We start from the raw sequence: 26,978 nt of genomic DNA on the forward strand, positions 1-26,978 counted from the left end.
AAGAGAGATTTTTTACTCCTTTCCAAAACAGAGTGTAGATTTACTCCTTAGGCTGTGAAAGATAAAAGATTTCACATTTATACAGAATAAAAATAAAATGTTCAAGAAAGCTCAACTGAGTTTATTTAGCTTCAATTAAAGTCTTTCCAGCTATTCCCCAAAATTGACCCTGTTGGAAAAAACTCTCGATCGTATCCCTTGAGAATAATCTTGAAAATAGTCCTGCCTGAGTCGAGCTAAGATACTCATCTTTTGGAAAAGGCACATGTTGTTCCCGGAAAAAGTTCAGAGCTCCGACCTCTCTTTTCTCTCAGTTACTATTGTTCACTGTGATTTCCTAACTTTAGCTCTGACAGGCTGATGCAATGAATTGGAGTCTCCACAAAAGAGACTTTTACGCTACATTAAGCAAGGGTCCCACGTGCTTCTTTGGCACAAAAATACAATTTATTGCGACGGTGCCGTTCATCTTTGCAGAATCTCTACTGATATGAAAGGCTCTATCCAATAAGGCTTTTTTTCCTTCCCCGCTCTCACTGCTCTGTTGAAGATGACTTTAACATTTATTCTTTGAGCAAGCATATGGTTTTATCAGAGACGTTAAGAGAGAGCGTGACAATTCAAAAGCAGGCGCTTATGCAGCTTTAATGACTTCTTATGAATTACCTGCGACGTTACTTTATTGAAGCATAACTGTATTCTGAACAACAAACCAGAACAGGACTTTTATTCTGATACCTGCGAGCAGAAACATGCTTTTATTCTTGAAAAAGAATCAAGTTGTCCGGGGAATCAATTTCTCATCTCGTTCTATGGGATCTGATGGTGTGATGTGTGTCAGGCGATGTGAAGCAGCTTATAAATCACAGTTGTAGAAGAGACCTGAACACCACCACTGGTGGGCTTCCAGGTCATCATGTCAATGAATCAATTTGCTGTGTGCTCACACATGTAATAAGACCTAATGAGAAGAGCCGCGACCTCAAACACAAGCCAACAAAGGGAATCACAGTCATTCTGATGCTGTTTCCTGTATAATGCAGAGCAGTCTATGGTGGTCAAATCTTATTCTCTTCTCCTGTGTTTCTTTTTCTTTCTCCTAACCTCTAATTTGCTCAGTTAGAGCTATTTTCTAATCGCTGTCACTTAGAGATGTGAAGCTGCCTGCTATACAAACATCTCATGTTCTCTAACTACTACAGTGCCATCAACAGATCTTCATCACCATCACTCACATGTCCTGACTGGATAAGTGTTGTGTGCACCCTATGGATAGCTCTGACCTGAATCCCTCACCCTCCCCCTTCTTGCAATTTGTACTTAAAAATTGCAGACCCCAACCTTTCCTTGAGAGTAGGGATGTAATGTATATTGACTTGTTTTGATTGAAGCTCTTTGAGAGACATCTGAGAAAGTTAACTGGGGTATTTTTGTTCACCAGTGACGAGTTTGAAATGGACGGGCAGGTGCGTGGAGGGTAATGAGTAGCTGTAGAGAGAGACTGCACTGACAGAACCCATTACCTTTGCCAGAGAATACTTCACATTCCCTCTCAAATCAGAAAACATAGGGACAGAAATAGGAAAATGCTCAATGGAGTCAGCATAGTAGCTGCTGGAAAACAACATTATCAGGGCATTACTGTAGATGTCTTTCAAATAAACTTGTGACAAAAGAAATCTGTCAATCAGCATAGAACAAGATGGTGCAGAGAACAAGATGGTGCAGTTTAACTTCAGGCTGTTGTTTCTAGACTCAGCGAGATCTTTATTCAAAATTGATGATCCGTATGTCGTAAGTAAATTAAAGAGCAGTGAGCCAAGTTCAGCGGGACTGCAAGCAGAGCCTGTAGGGAGCAGTGCTTGTTAAATAGTTTGACACATGACTTTAACTTCAAAACTAGTGGTGCTTTCAAAACAAGCCTTCAAAGGGCTCAGTTAAATGACACTAATGCAGCTTGCTCAAAGCTCTGGTCAGTGCACATTTACTTTTACAGCCCACAGTTTCTTAAAACAACCCTCTGAATGTAAAGCTGCAGAAAACTTAGTGTCTTTAGAGAACTGTGTTTAAATGTTCCTCCTATTCTTTGAGCCTGTCCATCATGGAACTTTCACATTGATCAGCCATAACATTATGACCACTGACAGGTCAAGTGAATTGATTACCTCTTTACAGTGGCACCTGTCAGTGGGTGGGATGTGTTAGGCTGCAAGTTTACATTTTGTCTTCAGAGTTGATTCGCAGGAAGCTGGAAAGATTGGCAAGGGAATGCATGTGAGCCTCTTTGACACAGACCAAATTATGATGGCATGACAACTTGGTTGGAGCATCTCCAAAAGTGCAGCTTTTGTGGGCGCGTCACCAGTTTGTGGTGGTTAGTAACAACCAAATAGGTCCAAGGAAGGAACAATGATACATTAGCCATAGGATCATGGGTGGTAGAGGCTTGTTGATGCATTTGGTGGGATCCATTAGAAGAGCTGGTTATGTTAGAAAGGTGTACAGACACACAGAGCATGGCAGATTTTGCAGATGAAGCTGCACAGCTTCAGACCAGTCAGGATGCCCATATTGACCCCTATGGCTACCAGCAGAAGGGCCCCACAATGGGCACAGCAGCACCGGAACTGGACTATGGAGCTTTTAAAGAAGGTGGCCTGGAAGAACATGGAAAGTTAAAGGTGCTGACATGGGGTGCATCTCAAAGCTTTTAACTGCAGTCTCCTCTCTCCTCTCTCCTCTCTACTCCGGCGAACCGGAATTACTTACTGACCCGCCATATTGAGTGGCCTCCCAAAACTTCTTACTCTGCTAAGAGGACTCTGGAGAGAGGACGGAGGAGACTTATCAGAGGAGCGATGAGAGAGGATACATGAGAACAGCCTTCACGGATGTCTTTTCGCTGAAAGAGAAGCCCCTTTATCGAATATCACTCACTGATTGGATGCTGCAGTGGCTTGGACTTCTCTGAAACTTCACATCACCTGAGTTTAAAAATAGAGAAAAGATGGACCTTAAAGCAGTTAAAAGTTGACAGACAGCTGATCCAGGGGTGATCAGCTGACGCCGTCATCACAAACCGACATCGCATCACATGATGCTCCGGAGGAAAGGACGTCCCATGTCTGTTATACAAATCTCACCATTACCTCTTTCCTTCTCTTCATTTCCTTGCATCTCTGGTGCAAGGGGCTAAGATGTGATTTCCGAGATCTCAATCAAATCCATGTGCTGGACACCAAAGTCTAACCAATGGAGGCCACACCTCACACCATACAAGACTGAAAGGGTCTGCTGCTAATGTTGTGGTACCAGAGGTCTAGTTGAATCCATATCTAATCGGCTCAAAGGTGTTTAGGGTGGTAATAATGTAATGGCTGATCGGTGTAAATCTTTGGTAATTGTCTAATTTCTGGGATATTTTTGGTCCATTTTGGCCATAGTAGAAAGAACAGCTTGAGATGGACAGAAATGCACTGAGGAAAGAGGGAATGACATGCAGCAGAAAGCCGGGAATCATCTCTTTTTGAGATGGAAATGTCATCCAAAGGGCACTCAGGTCAGTGGCTGGTTTAATAAACATGGAAATGATGTGAATCATCTGCAGCGGCCTTTGCAGTCACAAGATTTCAACCCAGTTGAACAAGCATGGCAGATTTTGGATGATGTTTGAAACCACAACCCAACCTAACCATCCCTAAATAAAAAGTACATGGAATACATTTAGAGGACTGGTAGATCCAATCCAAGAGGCATTAAAGCAATTCCAGTGACTAAGTCAGACCCTTTCTCTTATTTTATTACAAATTGTTGCTCATCAAAGTTTCCTCTTTGTTAAAAGGCGATCAAACTTTGCACAATTCACCACCGATGACACATCAAATCACGTCCACATCCTCCCCCTGATCATTAGATAATGACACCCAAACTATTAGTGGTCAGATTGAACAGCTTTGAATTAACGGAGCTTTCAAACATCAACACCACACTTTGTAGACTGACTCAGGCAGCTTGGTCAGCTAATTAATTTATGTGATCAAAAGGCACAACTTTGAAAGACATTTGCACCAATAAACACAAAGGAGGCTTAATGTTCAGAGCACACACGTATCAGATTATTTACGACAAACTTTTGTCACTGCATAATTGACTCCTGCACACCCTATCTCATCCTCTCTTTTCAAAGTAAAGGGCAAACGACGGGGGGAGACAAAGAGATTTGACAGTTTGGCTATGAAATGTGAACAAGCAAATAATCACCTTGCAAACAAAAAAAAAGGGGAAATAGACTAATGTTGAAAGTCATCAGGAAAGAAAACCTTGTTTGCATTTTAATGATTCGAGAAGGAGGAAAACAAGGTAATGTAATGCATGTGAAATCTGTTTTTGGGTGGATTGACTCTAAAAGTCTATTTACTGGAGCTGAAAAGGGACATTTTGTGAGGTTAGAAAGCAGATGCAAAAGCACAAGTTTCAGCCGTAAACACAGCTTTTCTGATCCAACCCGCTATCAATCCAAACCAGAACTAAAATAGGATCTCCTGAAAGGTTATTTCAGTCTTCAGATTGTAAATGTTTCAAAGGGTAATTCTAGGTTGTTCAATGTTTCTGTGAAATTCGATGAGTTCTGATGTGGTTTCTGATCAGTGGGGTTTTGGGGAGGAAACTCCCTTGGTGGTTATTGGCCTCCTCTGGGACTTGGAATGATGTCTTTTAAAAAAAATCCCAGCGCCAAAATTACAAGGCAGACATGCAGCAGGTCAAAGCAAGGACAGAAGTGACTTCCATATCCGAAACATGAATCATATTTTCATCACCAAAGGCTGGAACAGAGGGAGGATAAATAAATCACAAAAACAAAGTCAGCCTCACACACAGGCTGTCTCTTTTGGCTTTAAAAAGTCTGATACCACCAATTTATATTCAACTTCTCAAAGTTTTCAGAGATAAATGGCACAAAAGACGAGTCCCAGAGAGGCAACAAAACAATTTTCCAATTGTAAGAACATTTGTTAGAAATCTGCAAATTGTGACAAGGGACACAGGCTTCAGATTCATCTGCCAGAGCCTGACAAACTGCGTCAGCACAGAGGAACATTGGTCACCAGTTGAAGCTCTGATACAGACTGATACTTCACGAGAGCGGTTGCTAAACAACACATAATTCAGACTCAAAAATAACCACAGACCAGAATCAAAATCTCATCTAAAATTGCTGTGAGCTTCAGAAGCCGCGTCCATGCAGCCGAGTGGTCATTTGAAAAGTGATTGATTTCGTGTTTCACAGACAAATGGACGACTTAATCAATGAACATGGACTATTGTGCAGTGGAAAAAACACAACATGGTCTAAAGAAGATTTTCACTATTTTCTCTACATGTTGAAAGAGGAAAGCAAAAGGAAGCCAACTGCTCACAGAGTCTGTTAGCAGCTCTGACACGTGGCGATGAATCTGCAGCGATATAAGCAGCCATGGGAAACATTAGGTGTGATGATTGCGCTGCATGGTCATATAACAGCCAAGGAATCTGGTGCTACTTAACTGAAGCACCCTGTGGTGCAAAAAAATTTCACTTATGGCAGAAAGTGTGGCCTTGTGCAGTAAAACTCATCCAAGATTTTTTCTGTAAACAAGAGACTTCATATGGCATCTTGTTCCTTCACTAAGACCAGATCTGGATGTACTGTAGTTCACGTTTTACTGGATGTAGATTTCTAACACTCAGGCTGTAAACCTGTCGGATTGGTCCTTCACTCATAAAGAAAGCAAGGCCACAAGTTCATTTTGATCTTGGAAATGGTGCTTTGATATTCCAAAAACCAAACTCAAGGTCAACTCACTTACTTTCTGCTAAGAGTTTAATCATATCGAACTGAAAGTAGCCCCACAAAAGGCCGGGAAGTCAGTGCAGAGACAGAATTGTGATTTCAGATTACTATTTCCAAGATCAAGAATTGGCCTATTTTGAAGTCAGCTTAAACGTAAAGTCTTGTTCGTGCACGGCAACCGAGCAAAAACTAATAATCAGAGATGGACACTCAAGTTTCACACTGGGACTCGAGTTGCAAACAAATGTGGCTTGAGATTTAAATTGGACTTGCCCCTCAAAGACTTGAGATGAATAGAGGGCACAGTGTGAGGAACATTTATGTATACAAGATAGCTTAATATAAAAAGGGTACTGTATTTTCAAATTATCAGTACAATGAACCTGCCTGCAAGTGCTGGATTGGCTTTGCTTTTACCATTAAATGTTAAATAAATGTTGATTCTATTATTATTGAAATCATAATAATAATAAAAAGAACAACAAATAATAAATAACAACAATAAAAATGTGTCTGATAAACATGATACAGCTGCGAATAATCAATAAAATGAACAGGATTAGATGGAGAGAGAGTCAATGTTACGGATGTCTGGTGGGAGGGAGTTCTAGAGGCAGGGGGCCAGACCAACTGAAGGCTCTGCGTAGATCCCTTGGTGGTCAAGCGGGAGGGTGGTGTAGTGAAGTGAACGGAAGAAGAAGAAGACCTGAGAGTGCGGCGGGGTATGTTGATGTGCAGAAGTTCAGGAAGGTATAGAGGAGCGAGGTTATGGATGGCCTTAAAGGTGAGGATAAGAATCTTTTGACCAGTAGCCAGTGAAGCTGCTGAAGGACATCAGTGATGTGATGAATGGACGGGGTTCTGGTGATGTTGCGAACGGCAGAGTTCTGGACCAGTTGAAGTTTATGGATCGATTTGAGAGGGAGACCAAAGAGAAGGGAATTGCAGTGATCAACGTGAGATGTAACCAGGGTGTGAACAAGGACCCGGGACTTGCAAAATGTGACTTGGTCCGATCTCAAGCATGGCAGTTTTTGGATGATGTTTGGAACCATAATCCATGGCCATCATCAAAAAACAGTACATGTTTTAAAAGACTAGTAGACCACATCCAAGGAGCATTAAAGCTGCACTCTACATTGTTCGGAACCATTCAGAAAGTTTGGATTCTAATAACCTTCAGATTAAAATTACTTCATGGTAACACTGTGACAGAATTTGACTTATTAGTTATTTAAGCAGTTATTTTCCCCGGATGCAGTTCACTAAATATTTCTGTGGTATTGATTGTGAATTCAAATAAGTCCAGGGACAAATCATGGACCTGCATCATAAATGAAAAAAGCTAGTGCAAGGACATCTGAAGTGATTTCAGTGCAGCAGGAAGTACCAACTTTGTGCCTCAAAGTTGGATCTTCTTCTTTCATATCTTAAATATCTCTATAAATACTTTTCTACAGGGACAATATTGAGAATAATTGATTTTTTAAGCACTAAAAAGTTTAATTTGCTCAAATGACAGAAATAGCATCCATCCACAGATACTGTATAATCTCACACAGAAACCAGCACTACTCTCTAGGCTTTAATTTAAGACTGTCTGTTGCAAGAAGTCTCTGAAATAGCTGAAGTCACATGCAAGCAAATCCTCTTACATAAATGGTCTTTGTTTCTTTTAGCACAAAACTACCAGTTTAATGCTTCCAGGAAGAAGTGTAACTTAGCCATAAGTTGATTATTGAATTTATCTTATTGACTTAACTCCCTAAATGACAGAACCAGAACAACAAAGGTCACAGTTCTTTTCTCTGAGAACTCTCATGTTTACTGCCTACTCTACAATGGGTTATAACACTGATCAGACATGCTTTGAGTACCTTGAATATCATTACCTTCAGCCATCTTCTCTTTCTTAGCCATAGCTGAACAAGCCTGTACTTGTTCACTCTCTCTCTTATCCAACCATGTAAGTGCTAGAGTATTGGAGAGGGTTAAATTGGAATTTTTCCGGTGCATTAGCGACAAATTACCTCATCTCACATGCAAAATAACCATTCAGATTTCCAGCCGAACTGCTGATGGTGCATCATGTTCATCATCTTTGAAACTGGAGAGTCATGAATTTAGGTGTGCAATCAGCAGGAGCAACAAACAGGAGCTACTTATCAACACATAGCAGAATTTCACTCCAATCAGACAGTTAACAGACCTTCTAATATGCTCAGCATGCTCATCACATCTTGATGATCAACGCAGGGAGCTGGGAGGGCCCTTTAATATGAAGTACACGGTCTGCACTCAGATGCTGGGTCTAATTTGTGGGTGAAAGCCAGGGCACAGCGATGTGGACCTTTGCTGTGGTGGCTGTGGAGATGGGGGGCGGGTGGGCAGAAATGGAAGTGGTCTGAGTGCAAACAAAACTCTCTAAACCCAGATAGGAATGCCAGAATAGAGGAGGGGCAGAGGAGCTACATTCCCTCAGTATTGATTTTTTCTTTGGGGTTTAAAAGAACAGGAGCTTGTCACTGTCGTCGATGAACAGAGCTCCTTTGTGCTGCTTTCTGTTTGATTTCTCGGACAATGAAGATACCTCAAAGCCTTTTCTTCCTCTTCACCTCTACCTTTTGTCAATAACGTAATCCCTCATCAACTTTGACACAGAGTAAAACATGATTATAAAACACCATTCCCCATATTCATTAGGGGTGGGTCTTCATTTTTGACTCTTTGAGTATCCAATTAATAATTTCTTAGAAATGGAGTCCATGTGAGTATTATATCATTCTAATCATATTGTTCCTTTTTTTTTTTACCAGGACATGATTGTACAACCAGAAGATGACTGAAAGCTGTTTGCCAACCGCTGTGAAATAACAAAAGCATATGGTGATGGATTGCCAGGTAAAACTAACAAATCTAAATCATATCCTATGTCAAACCGGCTTTTACAATTTATTTTAATTATTTTTAGACAGAACAGCTGAAGAGAGTCAGAAAATGTGAGGGGAGGAGAGGGGGAGGGTTGACATGCAGCAAAGTCAATGCATGACCAGGAGCCAAACCAGTGACTGCTGCGACAAGGACTGTCATCAGTATATGGGGCACACTTAAACCACCAGGCCAACCGTGCCCCCCCCCCCTATCCACAACAACTGTTCACTGTCAGTGGTCTCTTGCTCTCTCTCTCCCTCTTTCCTTCTCTCTTTATGTCTCTGTGTGAGTGCTGGGGGGATGCTATTGGAATATTGGTTAAATTGTTCCCAGTGACTACTGAATGGTATTTTGTTTGAAATGCCCCTCATAAATATTTGCAAAGCAGCTATTTTCCTGTGAAAACACGATCAGAGCGAGAACTTGGATTCTGTCACAATACTGTACTACTATAATCCAGATTATAAGGCCAACAATTATGGGGGGTTTGATTTGGTCACTTCTTGATGAAATAGGAACCTAACAGATGGTTAAAATAGCTTACCCAGACATTAGCTAATGCTACCATTTAAACACTTTGTGGATATCATTACACAAGCCAGTACATATCCAATATGCTTTTTCTATCTTAAAATATGACCAGATTTAGCCCTAAAAATGTTCCGCTGTCTTTCCAGTCGAACTGGAAGAAGTGAATTGAAAATAATTGTCACAAACCCCCAAATCTGTAATACCAAAAACCTGGAACACAGCAGTACAACATTATGTTCACACACAGACCATGACATTAGAAGAAAATGCTGACATGTGAATATTGTCAATTTGGACCCTAACAATACCGGATTAGCTAACACCAAAAGACAGGCCATTTAAATGCAACTAAAGCTTTAAAAAATGTTGAGTTGGAAGCTTTAAATCAGTCCCTTAATGTGTCTAACACAACATCTGCGGATTAGGAAAGTTCCCTCATTTAGCAGCCTGTCTGCCGACGCTCGCAAAGCCGATAAAGAGGTTCCTGTGAAAGTGGACACAGAGGACCGGTGTGGTAACTGTTGTCGTCTCTTACAGCGCTCTGTTACACACTGCCATCATCCGTAGGGTCAACAGCTGGTAAATGTTTAGCAGGCCTAGCCCCAACTGAGCACCATTGGCTTGCAGATGCCGCTGAGGAGAGTTAAGAATTCACACCACGTAAAGAGAGGAGGCAGATGTTTGCATATTAATAGAGATAGGATGTGGAGGGTGTCTGGCATAGGGAGGTATTACAGCTGCTCTATTACAGTGTACAGTGTACAGTGCATGCCACAGATGGATGTGCTCTCGTTTCATCTCTGGAGCATTTTGATCTGATGCTTTTCTATGCCAGGAGTAAAGGCAAGATCAGATATCTGCACTGCAGTTGTGCACATCTGATGGTGTTAGATTGTTAGTACAGTTTCTATCTACATAACTCACATGTCAGGTTTTTTTTTGCCAGGTTTCTACTCATTTACACTTTGCCTCCTAACTACAATTTTCAGGGTGAAAAAACAACAACTTGTTGCTGCTGTCTGTTTACCCCCCAGCTGTAGATGCTTATTGCGGGATGAGGTACAAGAGGGATGTTTTGAAGCAACACATTTTTTGAGATTAGATGGTCTGAAGATAAAAAAAACACTGAAAAGATTGTCAAAGTTCAGCACAATTTAATAACTTACTCGCTGCTAATGTCAAAGTAAACAATGTCAAATTGTCTGCAGAGTGAGGCTAACATTAGCAGAGCTAGCAGCCCCAGACTTTAGTCCTCCCTAAAGGTTAAAATCCACAAACCTGTGCTGTAATACACATTGCTCCAGTTTAGTGATTATATGTGTACTACATACAGCCTACATCCAACTTAATCTGCATGCTATGCGCTGCACTAGGACACCGTTTGTCATCTGTGCTTGTTTACATCCGGGTAGTAGAGCAGTAGCCATTTGGTGCCTTCCATTTGATCACGGCAGTCAGGAATTCCAAGATGCCCATCTAAAGGTTGGAAGGAATGTTGAGATTGTCGGAAGTATGAAACTCAGAGAAACTTCAGCAACCCCCAGCTCTAAATCCAAGATGGCTGCTGTATCAATAGTTACAAATATGTGCTGTTAATAGTGTTCATAAGCAACTTATTCTTGTTTTGTGTTACTGAATCAGTCACACCAATATCACTATGCAGGTATCTGTGGAGATATTGTCATGTTGCTTTCACAAACTATCAAACAGTGTGTTGTCATCATCTGGTATTAGCTAGCAATGCTAACAACAACAGGAGCTAATGGATAATCAATTTTCTGACTTTGTTTTCAACTTGTAACTGGAATGTGGACAACTTGGATGTGACCTGATTCCCAGCTCCGACATCTGACATTAGCGGTAAATGGAACGCACCAATTAACCCAAGTAACCGTTCCGCCTAGTGGGGGGTTGCTGCGGTACAGTTTACATGCAACGACATGACCAGCATTTCAGGCCTACAATTATACAAATATATATAACTAGTCTGACTGTCTTGTTCATCTGGTTCTGTCGAGTGAGGGAGATGATTTTTAATAGTTTAGTTAACAAAACACAAAATTTCTTTCATGATAACCTCTGACAACCTCCGAGGTGTAAAGCTTTGGTCAGTGAAAATTAGAGTTGTTAATATCACAATCAGTGCACGTGTCTCTGTTCGCTAATTAATGAGAGTGGATCTCACTGATGAATATTTTGTATAACCTTTATTTGGCCTTGTAAGTGATCCCATTTCCAAACCGTTGATAGCAGTTTATAGTGACCAGACAGTGCCAGGTATGATATGAAAATACATGTGAGAGACCCAACAAAGGTTTTTATTTTTATTTTTAATTATTTATTTATTCCACTTGCTGTATTTGATTATTTCATTGGGACAAAATATGTCAATAGCAGAAGTATGAAATAAACATGTTGTAAACATACAAGGAATCCGAGGAATGCAAATTGACATCCATGCTCCCTTGGCAGATAACAAACACAGAAGTATTTATATGAAGATATAAATATACCAAACACAAGAAGAACAAGACGAAACACATTGTTGAAGACTGACTGCATTGTAGGTTTTTATCGTGGGGCTCCAAATGTAAAAGTGGTAAATTACCACTGCAGACTGATTAGGATTTCATACATTTCATAAATATGTTTCGTCCCACTGCTCCAATAAATAAATAATAGTCATTATAACTGTCAGTCAACACAAGCCTGTGAGGACTTCCAGGAAATTGTCTGAAGTGATATTTCATTTGTTGCTTTTGTACATTTTATAAATATGAATACTTCCATGCTAAGGCAGAGTATGCACAGTGAGGCTTTTATATTTAATTGAGTATTATTCTATTGTTGCTCTGATACATTTGCAGAAGTAAAGGATTTGACTGCTGCTTCCAGCGCTAGTTAATAATATAACTCTATAAGTAGGCAGAGGAATTACCATTTATATCTGTATCAAAATCAGCTGCCTCAAAGTGTTTTCAGGCATTTTGGAGAAAGACACAAAGGCCCATTGTGGAAGGTGTGCTGTGAATGTCGTGTCTCCCAAAATGACAATGAAGAATTGTCTGTCTTAGAGGTGGTCGCAGAACAATGGTGCATGGAGGTGTTTCTGAATGCAACACACTATATCAGACACAAATCTATTGATTTGTTCATTCAGCAGCTTCACTAGGCCATAAATCTCACTTCACAGCCACACCAACCACAAGGGCAATCTGTTACTAGAGCCTGAGCCTGATTGCTTAAAAACCTAAATGGGAAATGCACTATAATGTCATTCGACGCGTTTTCAGAAAATGACTCTGAATGGTAACTAGTTCTTTGCAGTGATAGTGTGTAGTGGTAATTTGAACTGCAATCAGCATCTGATAAGTGCTGCAGTTGGGAACGAAATCAGTGGAAATCAGACCAAATCAGTCTTTGGCACGTTTCCGTCCTGAATGCAAATTACCACATATGAAGACACAGGGGGAAACTCTAAGCAGAATTAGACATTGTGGGTAGATAGATGGTGTTCAGGCTGGCTTCTATTACTCTTGAGCATGACTCCCTGCTGTGTACACACTCACTGACAGACACACCAAGGGAAATATCACACAGCAAACATGGACTGATGGCAGTGGGTCCACCCATGCCTAGAAGTTTAGACATTGAAAGTCCGAGGTTACTCTGCTTCTTCTTTTCAAGTCGATTGTCAACAAGTCAACCAGTCAGCACGATTAGAGGAGATGAGATATTAGTGTTTGATGTTTCCAAAGCATTAAGCCTAATGGGTTTACTTCTGTTACAAGATTTGCATAGGAATTACCACTTTGAATTGGTAGTCACACAGCATGTGGTCCAGTGATGGCCTCATGATTGTTGTAATGTAGAGCGAAAGAATTACAAATGAAAGGAAACTTCAAATTAGGGTGGAAAAAGGAAGTAAATAAATCCACAAGAGCAACTGGAATAAAAAGATAATCATCAGATATAAACATAGTTAGACCTGACCTCAGGGGGCCTCTCTGCACTCTATTTTTCCTGGAAACAGTTGAAAATGATGAGGGAGCTGTCATTGTTCCAAACTGGGGGATGTGATGCAGGGTGGATTCAATCTGTGATTAACCATCATTGCTGGTAGTCTAGGCACGTTCACGGTGTCAGAGCTACCGTTTCATACTCTGCTTTCTTTGGCTCGCTTAAATAAAAAACTGTTTCATTTCTGCAAATTTTACAGCGACTGGGTAGAGAGGGGAGCATGCATTGCCCGCAGGGTCGCAGCTACACTTGAGGGAGGGGAGGTGGCTGGATCACAGCCGCCCTCCCCAACTCATCCACCCCCAGTCTCTACATCACCAACACTCCAACCTTCTTTTTTCCAATGGGGAAGAAAGAAAAAAGGGCTCGGGAAAAGACCCTCCTTTCCCCTTCTTTTTCAGAGCAGTGAGGGAGAAAGCGTGAGAACAGTCACTGCAGGGCTTCGGGAACATTGTATCTGTCTGTGGGATGAAAAGCCTGGCAATAGAATGGGAGGCCTTTTTACCAGAGCCTGGCTCGTTGAGAGGGGAGGAGGAGATAAAGTGAAAGAGTTCACTACTTCTCACTAAATTAGATTAAGGTGTGTATTGATTGGGTAATAAATGCCAGTAGGCCCATACTACAGCACCATCTACAACCCGAGCTGTTTCAGCATTTTCCCAGATAATGAAAGTGGTAATGAAAGTACAAGACAACTATCTTATTGCTGTACGCTTACACCAACGTGTCACACACCAGCAAAACAAAATAAGGCAGCAAATGACCCAAATGGAGTTTCCAAACAGGGAACATCCTTGGGTACTCTATTCAAAGAGAAGAACTGAGTGGTAGTACAATGCTGAGATAAGTCAAAGTGCCGATGTTCGCAAACTTGCTGTCTCAGCAGCCTAGCAGATATGTTGCTGATAATGGCGACTCACTGCATGCAGGTCCTGATGCCAAAATTCAAGCCAAGACTTCTGCTTTGTGCCCCACACGACAAAAACTCCAGGACTCTCCATTAATCTGTGCTTAAGCTGGCTGGCTTCAAAAACAGATGCTGGAGGAGGATAAGGCAACTCGGTTGGAAAGAAGGTACCTAAGCCTTGGTTGGATAAGGAGGAAATAAAAGTGGCAGCTTTACAGTGTACCATATCTGCTAGATGGGACTTCACAGGAAATTGTTATTTGTTATCATCCCAGCCTTGTCCGTATGAGAGGGGCAGGTGCTTCCTCAGCTGTCAGCGCCTCCTCTTTATGCAGATGTTATGAAATGTTGACATTTTATATTCATCATTGAACTACACAGAGACTCTTGACAAAAAAGAAATACAAATAATTGTCTAATTACAGCCTGCTTCAAAAATGTTGATTGTTTTTCAGACATTCTCCTTTTACTGTTCATCAAAACATCAAGGACAGAGCACAAGTCGCTCCAGCTGCGTATTTTGCAATAATGAGTAATCATAGTTTACAATATCAGAGTATTCAAAGTGTTGACAGCCCCAGTTTTGCTGTCTCTCATGTTCAAGACTTTTATTTAGGTTTTGGGCAATTGGGGACGGCATTGCTCATCATTATTTAACCCTGGTGCACTTCAGGTCATATAACTGCTGTGACTGTTTTCTTTGGATTTCTATGATGTGCAAATATCATATTTCCACACAGTTTGAGAGAGTTTAGCGTGCTCATATTCAGAAATAAAATCTTATGGCATGAATAATTGCCATCAATAATCCAGAGGAACTGTGCGGTGGTGTGTGCATTAACAGAATGTGTGATCTCTGTCTGTATTTTCTAATTTTCTTGTTTAGGACATTTTAAGGGCATCAGCTTTTGTGACGCTCACAGCCAACAGTCTGCAGGTCCGGACTACAGTAATGGAAAACATATAGAGATCTGTTTAAGCTCAGGTTGTTTGCATCAGATGTACTAGTAAACGTAATGTGTGCGTCTTCATGACACACTAAAGGAACTTACAGAACGTTAGTATTTGCCAGCGTGTGAATGAGATCAGTCAGCTGTGACAAAGGGAGGAGCAGAGAGACGCACAGCAGGCACAGAGAGACTTTAGAAGCATCAAACAACATCCAGCGCCTTCCTGCACATTTCTGTGGAGCTGTGGACACGTTAAGTAGTTTCTATGGGCAGAAAATAACATCTTATTTGTCTGATTCATGGCTTTGTTTTCACTAGAGGTGCACGCTCTCTTTGCTGTATCATAATGTAACTTGACCATCACTGCTGTCCCTCTCGCTCTCTCTCTTTCCCCCTTGGCTTAAAGCAGCTCCTGGTTGAGTATTTGACTGTTACTTTTAATTTATTTTTTTTAAGAAACTTTTGGAATATTCAGCACTACCAAATTGAGATTGTATCATTTTAAGGACGTGTTATTGAAAATGATCAACTTTTGACAGACTTAGTGCAACATTGAATTTGTCTTTTCTAAAAGTGTTGTAGAAAATTAGTCATCATCAAAGCCGAGAGTATCAGAGCCGCCATCAGAATCGAGTCACATTGCTTTGCCCTTCACTGTCTGGTGTCATACTGTTCCCTGTTTGTATCAGCCCTCTCCACTTTCATCACAATTAGCCGTTGAACAAGTACTTTTTGGTGGCCCAATCGTGGAACCCATCCGGTTAACAAGAGGCGATGGCACACTTATTTGGGATTCAAGTGTAGCCATCGGTTAGCGATGAGAGGACTTCCCACTTGCACATTGCCTTTGTTAACAGTGTGACTAACAATTTGTGGAGACAACTGTAGGTGAAACTATTGTGCTTACAACAGTTTAGAATTTTTCAATTAAGAAAACAAAACATAATTTCCAGATGATAGCTGATGTGATTCAGGGTTTGTATTACAGCCGATACTTTCCACCTCTGTTGCTCTCCATCAATCCATTATCTTTACAGCTTAATTCTTCCAGAGATGCAAGGGGGCTGGAGCCTATCCCAGCTGTCATTGAGCCAAAGGGCGAGAGGCGGGTTACACCATGTACACATGTCGATACAAACAACCATTCATGCACACACTCAACCCTTTGGGCTATTTAGAGTCACCAATCAACCTGACAAGCATGTTTTTGGACTGTCGGAAGAAGCAGGAGAACATGCTAAGTCCACATAGAAAGTTACCTGCCGGGGATTCAAACCCTTCCTGCTGTGAGGCAACAGCGCTAACCACTGCACCACCGTACAGCTCTCTTTTCCTCTCCACGTGTAGTAATTTTCTGTACAGTAAAAAGTAGCTGAAACACTTCTGAACAAGAGTTTCTGCTCAAAGGATCCTGCATTTAAATACAGAGTCTTTGCATTGTCATTTTTAATTGCCTTAACTAAACTAAACTCTCCATAAAGAAGTAAGCTTTAGTTGCTTGTTGAACAGGTTTGACACTGAAAAGAATCAGTAGCCTGACTGACAGTTTTATCTGATCCTTAGGCAGTAAACCATCCACTGCTCCTGGATTAGCTGCTACTTGTAGCCCTTGATCTGCTGATTCTTTGTGCTGTTGTTCTTCCTCTAAATAGCTTATCCTTCTTAGCCAGCTACATATTGTCCTGAACATGTTGAAGGTCAAGGCAGCTTGATAAACAGAAAGGATAACCTCATCAGAGGATCAACACATTGTGTCATTGGAAATCGGGCTCCTATGCTCTGTCATGTCACCAACGGAGCGATGAGAGTAAGGCAATCTGTGCAGATCATGTGATAATCTATGGGTCATATGACAGTTGTAAGGGGTCTAATCAATAGATGCCCTCATGCTTTCACTTTAAGTGCATCATTTATTATTCAGTGGCTTTGTATATGCATATTGTATTGAATAGCCAATGAGCGGGATAAATGTCCTGCTGAAAAATGTCCCACTCCTCCCTGTGATTGTGAGCACAGCCTTTTTTATTTTCTTCAAGTGTTACATCATTGTTTCCCCTGATTGAGTGAGTATGCACTTCCCGGCCTTCACCTCAGTCATTGTAAGCATTTGCATTTTATGTTTTTGTCCCCCCCAGTAATCAGTATCTCAGGGATCTGCTTAATGGTCTGAGACAGTTTAGTCAACAGATCCCATGATAAACAGTCTATTTCTGCTCACGCGCTTGATTATGTTTTCAGGGAGCAGTGCATCAGCATTCAACAATATGTTATTTCTGTCTGCATGGAAATGTGACGGCGACTCTGAGCATTTAATAAAAACTTGATAAAGAATGATGCCGGTCATGGTACAGAAGGCAGAGCTGCTAAATCTCAGCTAAAGCAAATCCACTGCTGTGTCCTCTCATCATGAAAACACCATTATGTTTAGTCATTGAATTTAATGATTAAACTACTCACAGGATAGGAAATATAACAACAGACAGCACAAGCAATTACTTTGGCCCAACGTCTAAGTCTGTTAGTGTTAATTTATAGCCTGGCCAGACTGAATAGAGCATGACCAGTAGATTTGTGCAATCCCATTTGTAGTCAAATGACAATGTCATATCATTGACTGGCTTCCTTTGTTTGTACCTTGGTGTATAATTACATCAAAGCCTTCACAGTTTAGATAGTGGGAGTGTGAGATGCCCTCATGGAGATGTTTTCCTGTTAAAGCCAAATAGCTGAGGGCTTTTACCTCCATGTGGAAATAATTTTACCTTTTTCACTTCTAGATAAGAGCTCAAATTAGCTGCTTTCGCCGACGGCAGTTTGGTCTCTTAGTACAGCTGGCTAATCTTGTCTCATGTCAGTGAAAGTAGAAGTTGAGCCCCAGGGATAGCAGGGCTTTAACCTCAAGGGCAACCAACCTTTTTTTGGGTTTGGGTTGCATATCACAGCGGATTAAAATGTGTCCGATATCATTTCAGAATTTTGTCTCATACTTAAATTAGACACTTGCAATCATGGCTCCGACACATTCTCTACGCTTCCCCTGCGGCTCCTCGCGACCCATTTGCACTCCTAAAACAGGTCCAAGGGGCCAACGTAGCAGCAGGTCAAGGGTGTGCGATGCGTGATGAGCAAGGGGAAAAAAGTGCCATGGAATTCGCCACTTCCCTCAATACTCCTGTCGTCATACAAAGGACATTCTGCACGTTGAGTGGAGACACTCAAGCACACACACATCCAGTGCACACATGCCCATAGAGGCTCCCAATGGAATGTGTGACCCTTAACCCTGATACTTCCAGACAGTAATTAAAGGCAGACAGTGTATTATATGACAGAGTGCAGTTGGTGGGATGAGGATAGAGACACACGAGGTAAGGGGACCGTGGGGACCAATGTGACGTCCAAAATAGACCTTGGAGATTATGGGGCCATGCTGAAAAGCACCCACACTTGTGCTGGAATGTCACAGCTTGCCATGATTTTGTATTAAGGCTGCCAGCATCCTTTTCCATAATGACTGAATTCCTGTGACCGTGAAGGTTAACAGGCGACTCCCACGAGCCAGCCCCTCCCAAGGCATGCATTACATTCCTTCATCTCAATTGACTTTGAAGGTTTTGAATGACTAGGTCTGGTAAAGGATCAAGAATAACATGTATGGAATCTGTCTATGACATACATTTAATAGAACTCAGGTGTCATAACTTTTCCTTTCTTCAGAGGTGAAGGAGTATACATTCTCTTTACTGAAGGAGAAATATAGATACACTTGAGGTCAAAATTATTAGCCCCCCCCCAAGAATTCTGGAACATTTTCCTTAAATTCTGCCCAATGTTTGAATCATTGATAAAACTTGATATAAGCAAACATTCACCAGTGTTCTTTAGTAGCTTTGGTACATTTTGGAATTTAAAATACATTTTTAGGATAACTTTATATCAAATATAGTGAAAATGGGGTGGTCAAAATTATTAGCCCCCCTGTGAATTTTTACTTTTAAAACACACCTGAGTAGTCAGTTTGTTTCCTAACAACACCTGTAGGTCAATTGGCTTCCTAACAACACCTGAGCATTCAAACAGCATTGAGATTTACTTAAGGGACTCCAAACAGGGCACCAGAACATATTATTGAGAGAGACTACTCTTACTAACCATGCCAAAGACAATGGAAATCAATCTTGAGCTCAGAAAGAAGATAGTTGAGGCTCATAATAAGGGGGACACGTTTTACAGTGTCTAGAATAGCTGTACGTTGCATCATTGCAAAGTACAAGGAGACAAACTCTGTTGGAAACAAACCTAGGCGTAGTAGAAAACGCAAGATTTCAAGAACTTTGGAGAGGAAAGTAGTCGAAGATGTCAGCAAGATGCCCCGGACATCTTCCAAGGTGATCGTTGCTGACCTGACCTCCATTGGAGTTGATGTTTGAAGGAGCACAGTTGTGAGGGATCTTCATCATAATGGGCTTCAGGACCATCGTCCCAGAAGAACCCCTTTACTCAAAGAGCGGCACATCAGAGCCAGATTGAGGTTTGCCCATGGACATTTGAAAGGTAAAGATGAGTTTTGGAAGTCCATCCTTTGATCTGATGGAACTTTTTGGGCATATGGATGTTGTTCATGTTTGGCCAAGAAAGGGAGAGTCCTTCAACCCTTAGAACATGGTCCTCAGAATTAAACATGGTGGAGGGAGCATCTTAGTGTGGGGCTGTTTTGCAGCCTCAGGCACAGGAAATCTTGTTCTGGTGCATGGCATCATGAAAAAAGAAAGGTATGTTGACATTTTGAGGGATAATGTGAAGAACTCTGCTCTTAGCCTAGGCTTTGGTCGGTGCTGGGTCTTCCAGCAAGACAATGATCCAAAGCTTACGTCAAAATTGGTCAAACAGTTCTTAAAGGGCACCAAAACCAAGGTCCTGGAGTGGCCCGTACAGAGCCCAGATCTAAATCCTGTGAAGAATCTGTGGCGGGTGCTCAAAGTGAATGTCCATGCTCAGAAACCATGTATTTTGGACCAGCTGGAACAATTTGCGTTGGAAAAATGGGCCAAAATCCCTCCAGAGACATGTGCCAACCTTGTAAAGAACTATTTGAAGAGGTTGTTGTCAGGTATGGCTCAGAACGGGCGCACTATTGACTACTTAGGGCCAGGGGGCTAATAATTTTGGACATGCCATTTTTACCTTTTCTTGTTTCAATTCATTCCATCAACAAAATATCCAAGTCAAATATAGTGAACATTTGTCTGTGTTATTTTGGAAACACATAAACTATAAACACTTGTTTTTAATGGTCATTTTCATGGAGAAATCAAGGGTTTTATCTGATTTCACAAGGGGGGGCTAATAATTTTGACCTCAACTGTACCTGTGAAAAAAGTCAAAGAGCTGATGCAACTTCCTCATGAAAGTTGAAATGAAAAATTTGAGCTACAAAACAAGTATTTAGTGTTAATGTGTCTCCTGAGTTGGTGGTACATGGTGTGTAGGACCAGACATCTGCATCTGGTCAACCTAGAATCAGGCGTAGAGGTGGAGCTGAGACCAGCTCTGGCAAATACCCACGCCCACCATCAGCCAAATCAACCACGCCCCTAATTTCCTCTTTGTCATAATGTAATCAGAACAGATGAGAAACAAAAAACTACCTCACATACAGTGTGTATGTTTAAAGAAATGAGCCATACAGACCATAGCCTTGTTTTCTCCCATGCCGTGAGCCTGTTTTATTTTGCTAAAAAAGAAGGCATTTTAACATGGGTGTTAATGCGACTTTGAGTATTAAGAAAAGCGCTATATAAATCCTATGAATTATTATTAGTATTAACTTCCTCGTGTACTTTTGGAAACATAGTTTTATCTCTGTGAATTCGCCGTGCTTTCCCACATAAACAGAGTTTTAGGTCACTTAAAAACAACACCTGCAAAGGGGATGATTTTTTAAAAGTTCTGTTTGACCTTTATTTCTGTTGACATTTAGAATGAAAGTTTTGGAAAACGCTGATGTAACTGCACATGGGAATTGTAGTTGATGATTTTCTAAAGTTATGTTTTTTGGCATTTTTGCCTTCATTCGATAGGACAGCTGGGGAGAGACAGGAAAAGTTGAGAGAGTGGAGGAAGACATGCAGCAAATTGTAGAGCTTGGGAGTCAAACTTGTGACCGCTGCAACGAGGACCATAGCCTCTGCACATGGAGCGCACGCTAGGGCAGTGGCGCACCAAGGCAATTGTTGTTAATTATGTATTGTTGGATGGCTGGCTACCGTTTTTTTTATGTCTGCTTGATACTGTTAAGTTTAATTGCATGTTTACAAGGAAACCTACCTGTTCTTTATCATTGTACTGCAGCATGGGGGTGAATGAATACATCACGCTTATGGCCCTGTCACACCTTGACGATTTAGCCAGTGTATGCCGGCGTGTTAAAAAATTGGCGCGTACGCTGGTGTATTGTCTGTATAGCTAGTATATGTCGTAGTACGGCAAGTATGGTTCATACATCCGGCATACGCCTGTCATAAGTTGTAGGCAAGTTATGCCATCGCTGACACACGCAGACACGTAGAGCGGTGTGTCTGCGTGTGCTAGTGTGAGACGCCTTTGAGCCCTCACTCATTGTCAAATAGCAGAGTATCTGAGACAGAAGCTGAAGCCAGCATGTCAGAGTCTGGTGGTGATAAAGCTGCTGTTGTTTAATTAAATGAAGTTCAAAATGTTACATTTTCGAAAGCCCAGTCAATAAGTGTAACTTCTTGTAAAGACCAGAGGCTGTGTTCCTGCTTGTTTGACTCCTCTGACACTCTCCACGGTTCATCATGTTCTTACAGAGAGAGACTGCAGAGTTTTTAATAACACACAAGTTTTTTATTCACCAATGAAGTGCATCTAATTTCAAAACATATAGATTGTCATTAACAAGCGACAATCGTTTTGTGTTTTTCATGTCAAATTATAAATATTCAGCTCCTCTGTATTTTTCTTCTAGGCTTTTAAACCTATAACAAAACAAGCGTTACCCTTACAAAGTGTGAGGGGAAAGATATAGTTTGTATTTTTATTAGCTAGCTAAGTAGTTGTTAGATGGTTGTTAGCCCTGATGCTAGCAAAAAATTCCAGTTGGGGTTGGTCGTCACATTCTCTTTGGGGTTGGTTGCCACATGTAACAAGCAACCCCTATGTTGGCAAAATCATGCATGGTGAAATTAGTTGGAGTGTGCAGACCCTTCATTTGCCATCACTGTAACTCAGACAGTGACTACATGTAGCCTAGTTGAGTAGGTCATTATTGTTAGGCCTATTTGTTTTGTTCTTTATGTTGCTATATAGGCTGGCCTAAAGATGTGTTTCCTGTTCATGTTCCTTGCTCATTTTATGTTAAAATGCATTAAGTTATGTAGACCTATCCCTTGTCAGTGCAATTAAACTTTCAAATTTAGTTCTGCCTTCTTGCCTTTTTTAAAAGATTCTTCCCATTAAAATACCATTGTGACAACCAACCCCATAGTCTGTGACAACCACCCCCGTGATGGGGTTGGTTGTCACAATGTGTCAGAGTGTCATGAGGACTAATGCCACATTATGAGTTTGTGTTAATGCTGTTGTTTGTGTCAAGAGGAAGGTGCACATTCCTCTTGATTCCTCCTCATTCCTCACCTGAAGTAGGTTCCACTGATTGGAGAGCTGCTGCCTGATTGGCCAAGTGAGCAGGTAACCAGCTTTAAAAGGAGCTGCAGGAAATGGCCGCTCTCTCTACACTGCTGTGTGACCTGAGGCCAGAAGAAGAGCCTTTGAACCTATGTTAACTTTACTCAATTTTTCTTTTGTTATCACAGGGAACCCAGCAAACTGTGTGTTTTCCCTAAATATAACTGGCTGAATACAATATGAGCCTACACTTCAAGGAACACCTGGTTGGAAGTTTTTCTTCATTGTTTCCACTCACACTGCCTGCTTCCCACAGTATAACACAGAGTGTCTTTGATAGTTATCTGCCTCTTTGTTACAATGAGTTGGAAAATGTTAGGGATACACATTTCAAGCCAACACCTTAAGCTTCAATTTAATGCAGGAATGACTACTGAAAGATGTTTTGATGATGACCCCGTTCTCCCCTACCTCTTATTTTTTGTTGATTTTGTCTTACACATATAAATATCTTAAAGGTTAAATGTATGGCTCATAAGAAATAAAAATAGAAAAGGAAAATAGTAAAAGAGGTGGTTTCTGCAGCGTGTAATTAATCACCTCGACTGTCACCTACCCCCCACCACTGGTTTCAGACATTAAAAATAACCACAGAAAATAATAAATCTTTATGCCAATGGTCTTGTTGGCTTTTGTAGCTCATGTAGTGGCACACGTATTCATTTCAATCTGTTTCATATCCAGCAAAAAACTCCTCACAGGAGCTTTAAGTAATAAGCAAACAAAAAGTCAGGAGAACAGCGTACAGAGATTTGAGTTCAACTTTTGGAATCAAAGAGGTAAAATAGTTCTAGAAAAATAAATACTGAAGCAGAGGACAGATATCTGACGACTCTACTTAGTGATGAAACAAACAGTCATACTTAAATGTCCCACCCCTGCCTTTCTCTCCCTGCTAGTTGCCCAGTGGAAGTATGTACTTAAAGTGAACTTATTATTTTTTGGGTTGTGTAAGAAGAGAACTGCAGGTAGAGTCTTTTGTCCTCGTTACACAACAGGGGGGAGTACTACAGGCAGACTGCTGTTTAAAGGGAACCGTTCCTGTAACAGGTCACCCACTGTTGTGTAAAACACTGAGCTTCATTATAACAAAGCGCGTCGTTGTATCTCTCCCTGCTTCTTTGACTCGTGTTTGCCAGCGAGCATTATTAAAACTCACAGCTGGGCATTTTATCATCCGTTTGGCAGACAAGGAGTCATTTTGTGAGCATTGTTTCAGAGGGGAAAAATGACATGTAGCTCCTGTTGGAGGATAATGCAGAACAGAATTGTTCTGGCACGAGGGAGTGCGGTTAACTTCTGAGTCATGCTGCAGATTTGGAGGATTAGCGAAAGAACAATGAGAATCTTTCAGGGACTGAGATAAGCATATTGTGAAAATAGATGGGCAGAGATGTTGCCAGGAACCTTTCCTTTTTTTAAGGACTGACAGATAAGAGACAAAGATATGGCCTCAGAATTAGCCTGATGTGAAGAATTAATTAAATGTGAACATCAAACAAGAAAAAAGGATCTCATTTATGCTGAAAATCTGATAAAATATAAGGTTTTGAATTACAGAAGAAGCCGGTGGTTCCTTGTTGCAGCACCCGTCATCTGCAGCTTTAGTGAAGCCTGCATTGTCCAGGTTGAGCTTAAATTATGGAAGAGGCAGTCTGCCTGTCTTGCACTGCACTGAGTCTGCAGTGAAATACATCATGCGCAGGTTCCTACCTGGGAAATGATATTCATTACGCGTGAGCTCTTCCTGGCACAGAATACATCTCTGTGTCTCACAAATTAACCGAGCGCCAGCCTAAAGACTTGTTTTGACGCAATTTGTCATGCCAGCTTCATTTGCCCCTGTTTAAAGCAGCAATTAGAAATTGGCTGCATTGGCGAGGCCCTGGGGTAAGTCACACGGATACGGTTCTCGACCTTCGCGCCCACTGATGCTCTGTTGCCAGTGGCCTCGCTGATGATCAAGAGTGTTACATTTTTTTGTACACCCTGAAGGACGCTCAACATGTTAGTCCCTTAGGTGTAATCCACTGATGCATTCTGCTTCATTACCATTTCAAAATGCAGAATTACCTGTCAAGGCTCTATTGGGAGCCGGTGTTGCCAGCACTCCCACGGTAACTAAAGGGCTCTGCCTCTTAACACATAGATTGTCATTAAATGAAACCAGAGCTATTTGTAGGTTCATTAATTACACCCTTTCACACGCCGCTTCCCTTTCCCCCTGAACAAAGGGAAGGTGAACAAGGACTTCCATTTTTTGCGTTACATCAATGTCAGATTACAGCCGTCCTGGCTTCAGCTCTCTCCTCTGTCTCCCTCTCTTTGAGCCTCTGAGATATGCGATTAATTATAATGTAGAGGGGGGGAGAAGTGACATTGATGTCTGTGTATGTACACACTGCCACCTTAAACTTTATGCAAGAGTCATAGGCGTGAAATTGGAGGAACTGGCTCTGAATTTTTATGATCGTCACATGCCTCGTCCTGAGGTTTGAGACGTCGTTCCAACATGTCGAACATTTCCTCCAGACGGCTGAATCTTTCACCGCAATTATTTTGGAGCATGATGTTAATCCTGAGTCATCATCCCGGTATTGTTTGGCTTTAATGAGTGACTGGAACATATCTGCTGTGGAATTTGATACTTCACTGTGCATTAGGCCTCTCTGGCAGATGGAACACTGTACAGTAAAGCTGGGGAAGGATGGCCTTTCCCACTTTTCATAAACATAACCTAATGAGCCACTGAGAGCTGCCCAGCAATTATCAACCTCCCTGCTCTGTGTTTGTGTCCAGATCTGCTATGCATAGCTTACATTACAGAAGGAAATGTTTAGTTTGCTGTGCAAATAAAGCGGTTTGGTGTTCTTCATCACGCCGCACGCTGTACATACAGTAGCACGCATCTACAGAGCCATCTACCATCTTTACATATGTTCAAATCAGCGTGTAATTCCCATGACTAATCTGTCACATTTAACATCTTAATTAAAAGAATAAATCATAATACCCTCATGTGTCACACTCTCTATTACACTCAAATCTGCCCTCGTGTGTAACGAATCGCAAAGCCAACAAACCTAATGAAAGTATATCCGACTCCATCCCCCTTGTTGAATGAGATAGATTTGATCTGTATCTTTCAACACACACCAGCTGTCTAAATACATTTCTGAAGTGTCAGGGCCTGCTAATAGAAATTTCTGAAGACAGGTAGCCGTAAAAGGAATGAAAACAGTGAACATCTGTGTAACGTCCGCACACGTAACATGCTCCTTTCACTGGATCATAAACAAACTGAGAGTTTTTCAGAGGTCATCACCCTTGATGCATCATGGGTGAAGTACTCTGCTGGAGTAATGAACTTCACTGTGTCTGTATCTGATAAGAACTCTGCTTTTGCACTCCATTTATGTCTGTATTAATCCATAAGCCTTGTATTTTCCCCCCGCCTTTTTAAACCTCACACTTATCTTCTTGGTGCAGACATGCGATCAATTATCACCCAACTAAAACAACAAATGATCAAATCAGGCCGTTATGTAAGCGCACATCTTCACGACCTGCAGCGGAGAAAAGAGGCTGCTTTCCTGTTATTTATATTCACCTATATGTTTGCTGACACTGGCATGTTATAGATGATGAATGGCCACTGCTGGGACCTTGTTTATTATGCATGCAATAATTAAATGATAGTTTATCGGTAGCACGGTTACACTCTGTGATGTGGAATTAGAAATGACGTGAAAAATTGCTTTGCTCTTCTCTCCCTCACAAACAAGGCTCCCCAGTAAGTAAATCTACTAACACAAATGTAAATGGACAGATTTTTTTGTGATTGCAGGCACTTGTCATGATAATTAGCTTTACTCATTCAGCATTTCTTTTTTAGAGCGAGTAGAATAAATATTGAAGAGTAAACACTGAAAAAATAAAAATGTTTGCAAGACCTCAAAACAAGGTTCCACGTTTCATCAGCCCCCCCCCCTGCTTGGTGGCTTCAAAGTCCAGCTTCTCTGGTAGCAGAAGCAGGGCGACTTTTCTTCTTCAGACATATGTGTTGAAATGACCACAAGGCCCCCATCTGAGGATCTGTGGA

The 26,978-nt window shown here is 41.3% G+C and overlaps 1 protein-coding gene across 1 annotated transcript in view; it reads left to right on the plus strand.

The window, feature by feature from the left end:
• The window catches only part of LOC117826330 (receptor-type tyrosine-protein phosphatase F-like), a 462,221-nt gene that overhangs the window by 160,032 nt on the left and 275,211 nt on the right, over positions 1–26,978 (plus strand). The window contains exon 6 of the mRNA XM_034702308.1: positions 8,647–8,731. The gene's annotated coding sequence lies outside the window, so the exon portion shown is untranslated. The remainder of the gene's footprint in view (positions 1–8,646; positions 8,732–26,978) is intronic.

The sequence above is a fragment of the Notolabrus celidotus genome, chromosome 15, assembly GCF_009762535.1.
Source record: "Notolabrus celidotus isolate fNotCel1 chromosome 15, fNotCel1.pri, whole genome shotgun sequence".
Lineage (NCBI taxonomy): Eukaryota > Metazoa > Chordata > Actinopteri > Labriformes > Labridae > Notolabrus > Notolabrus celidotus.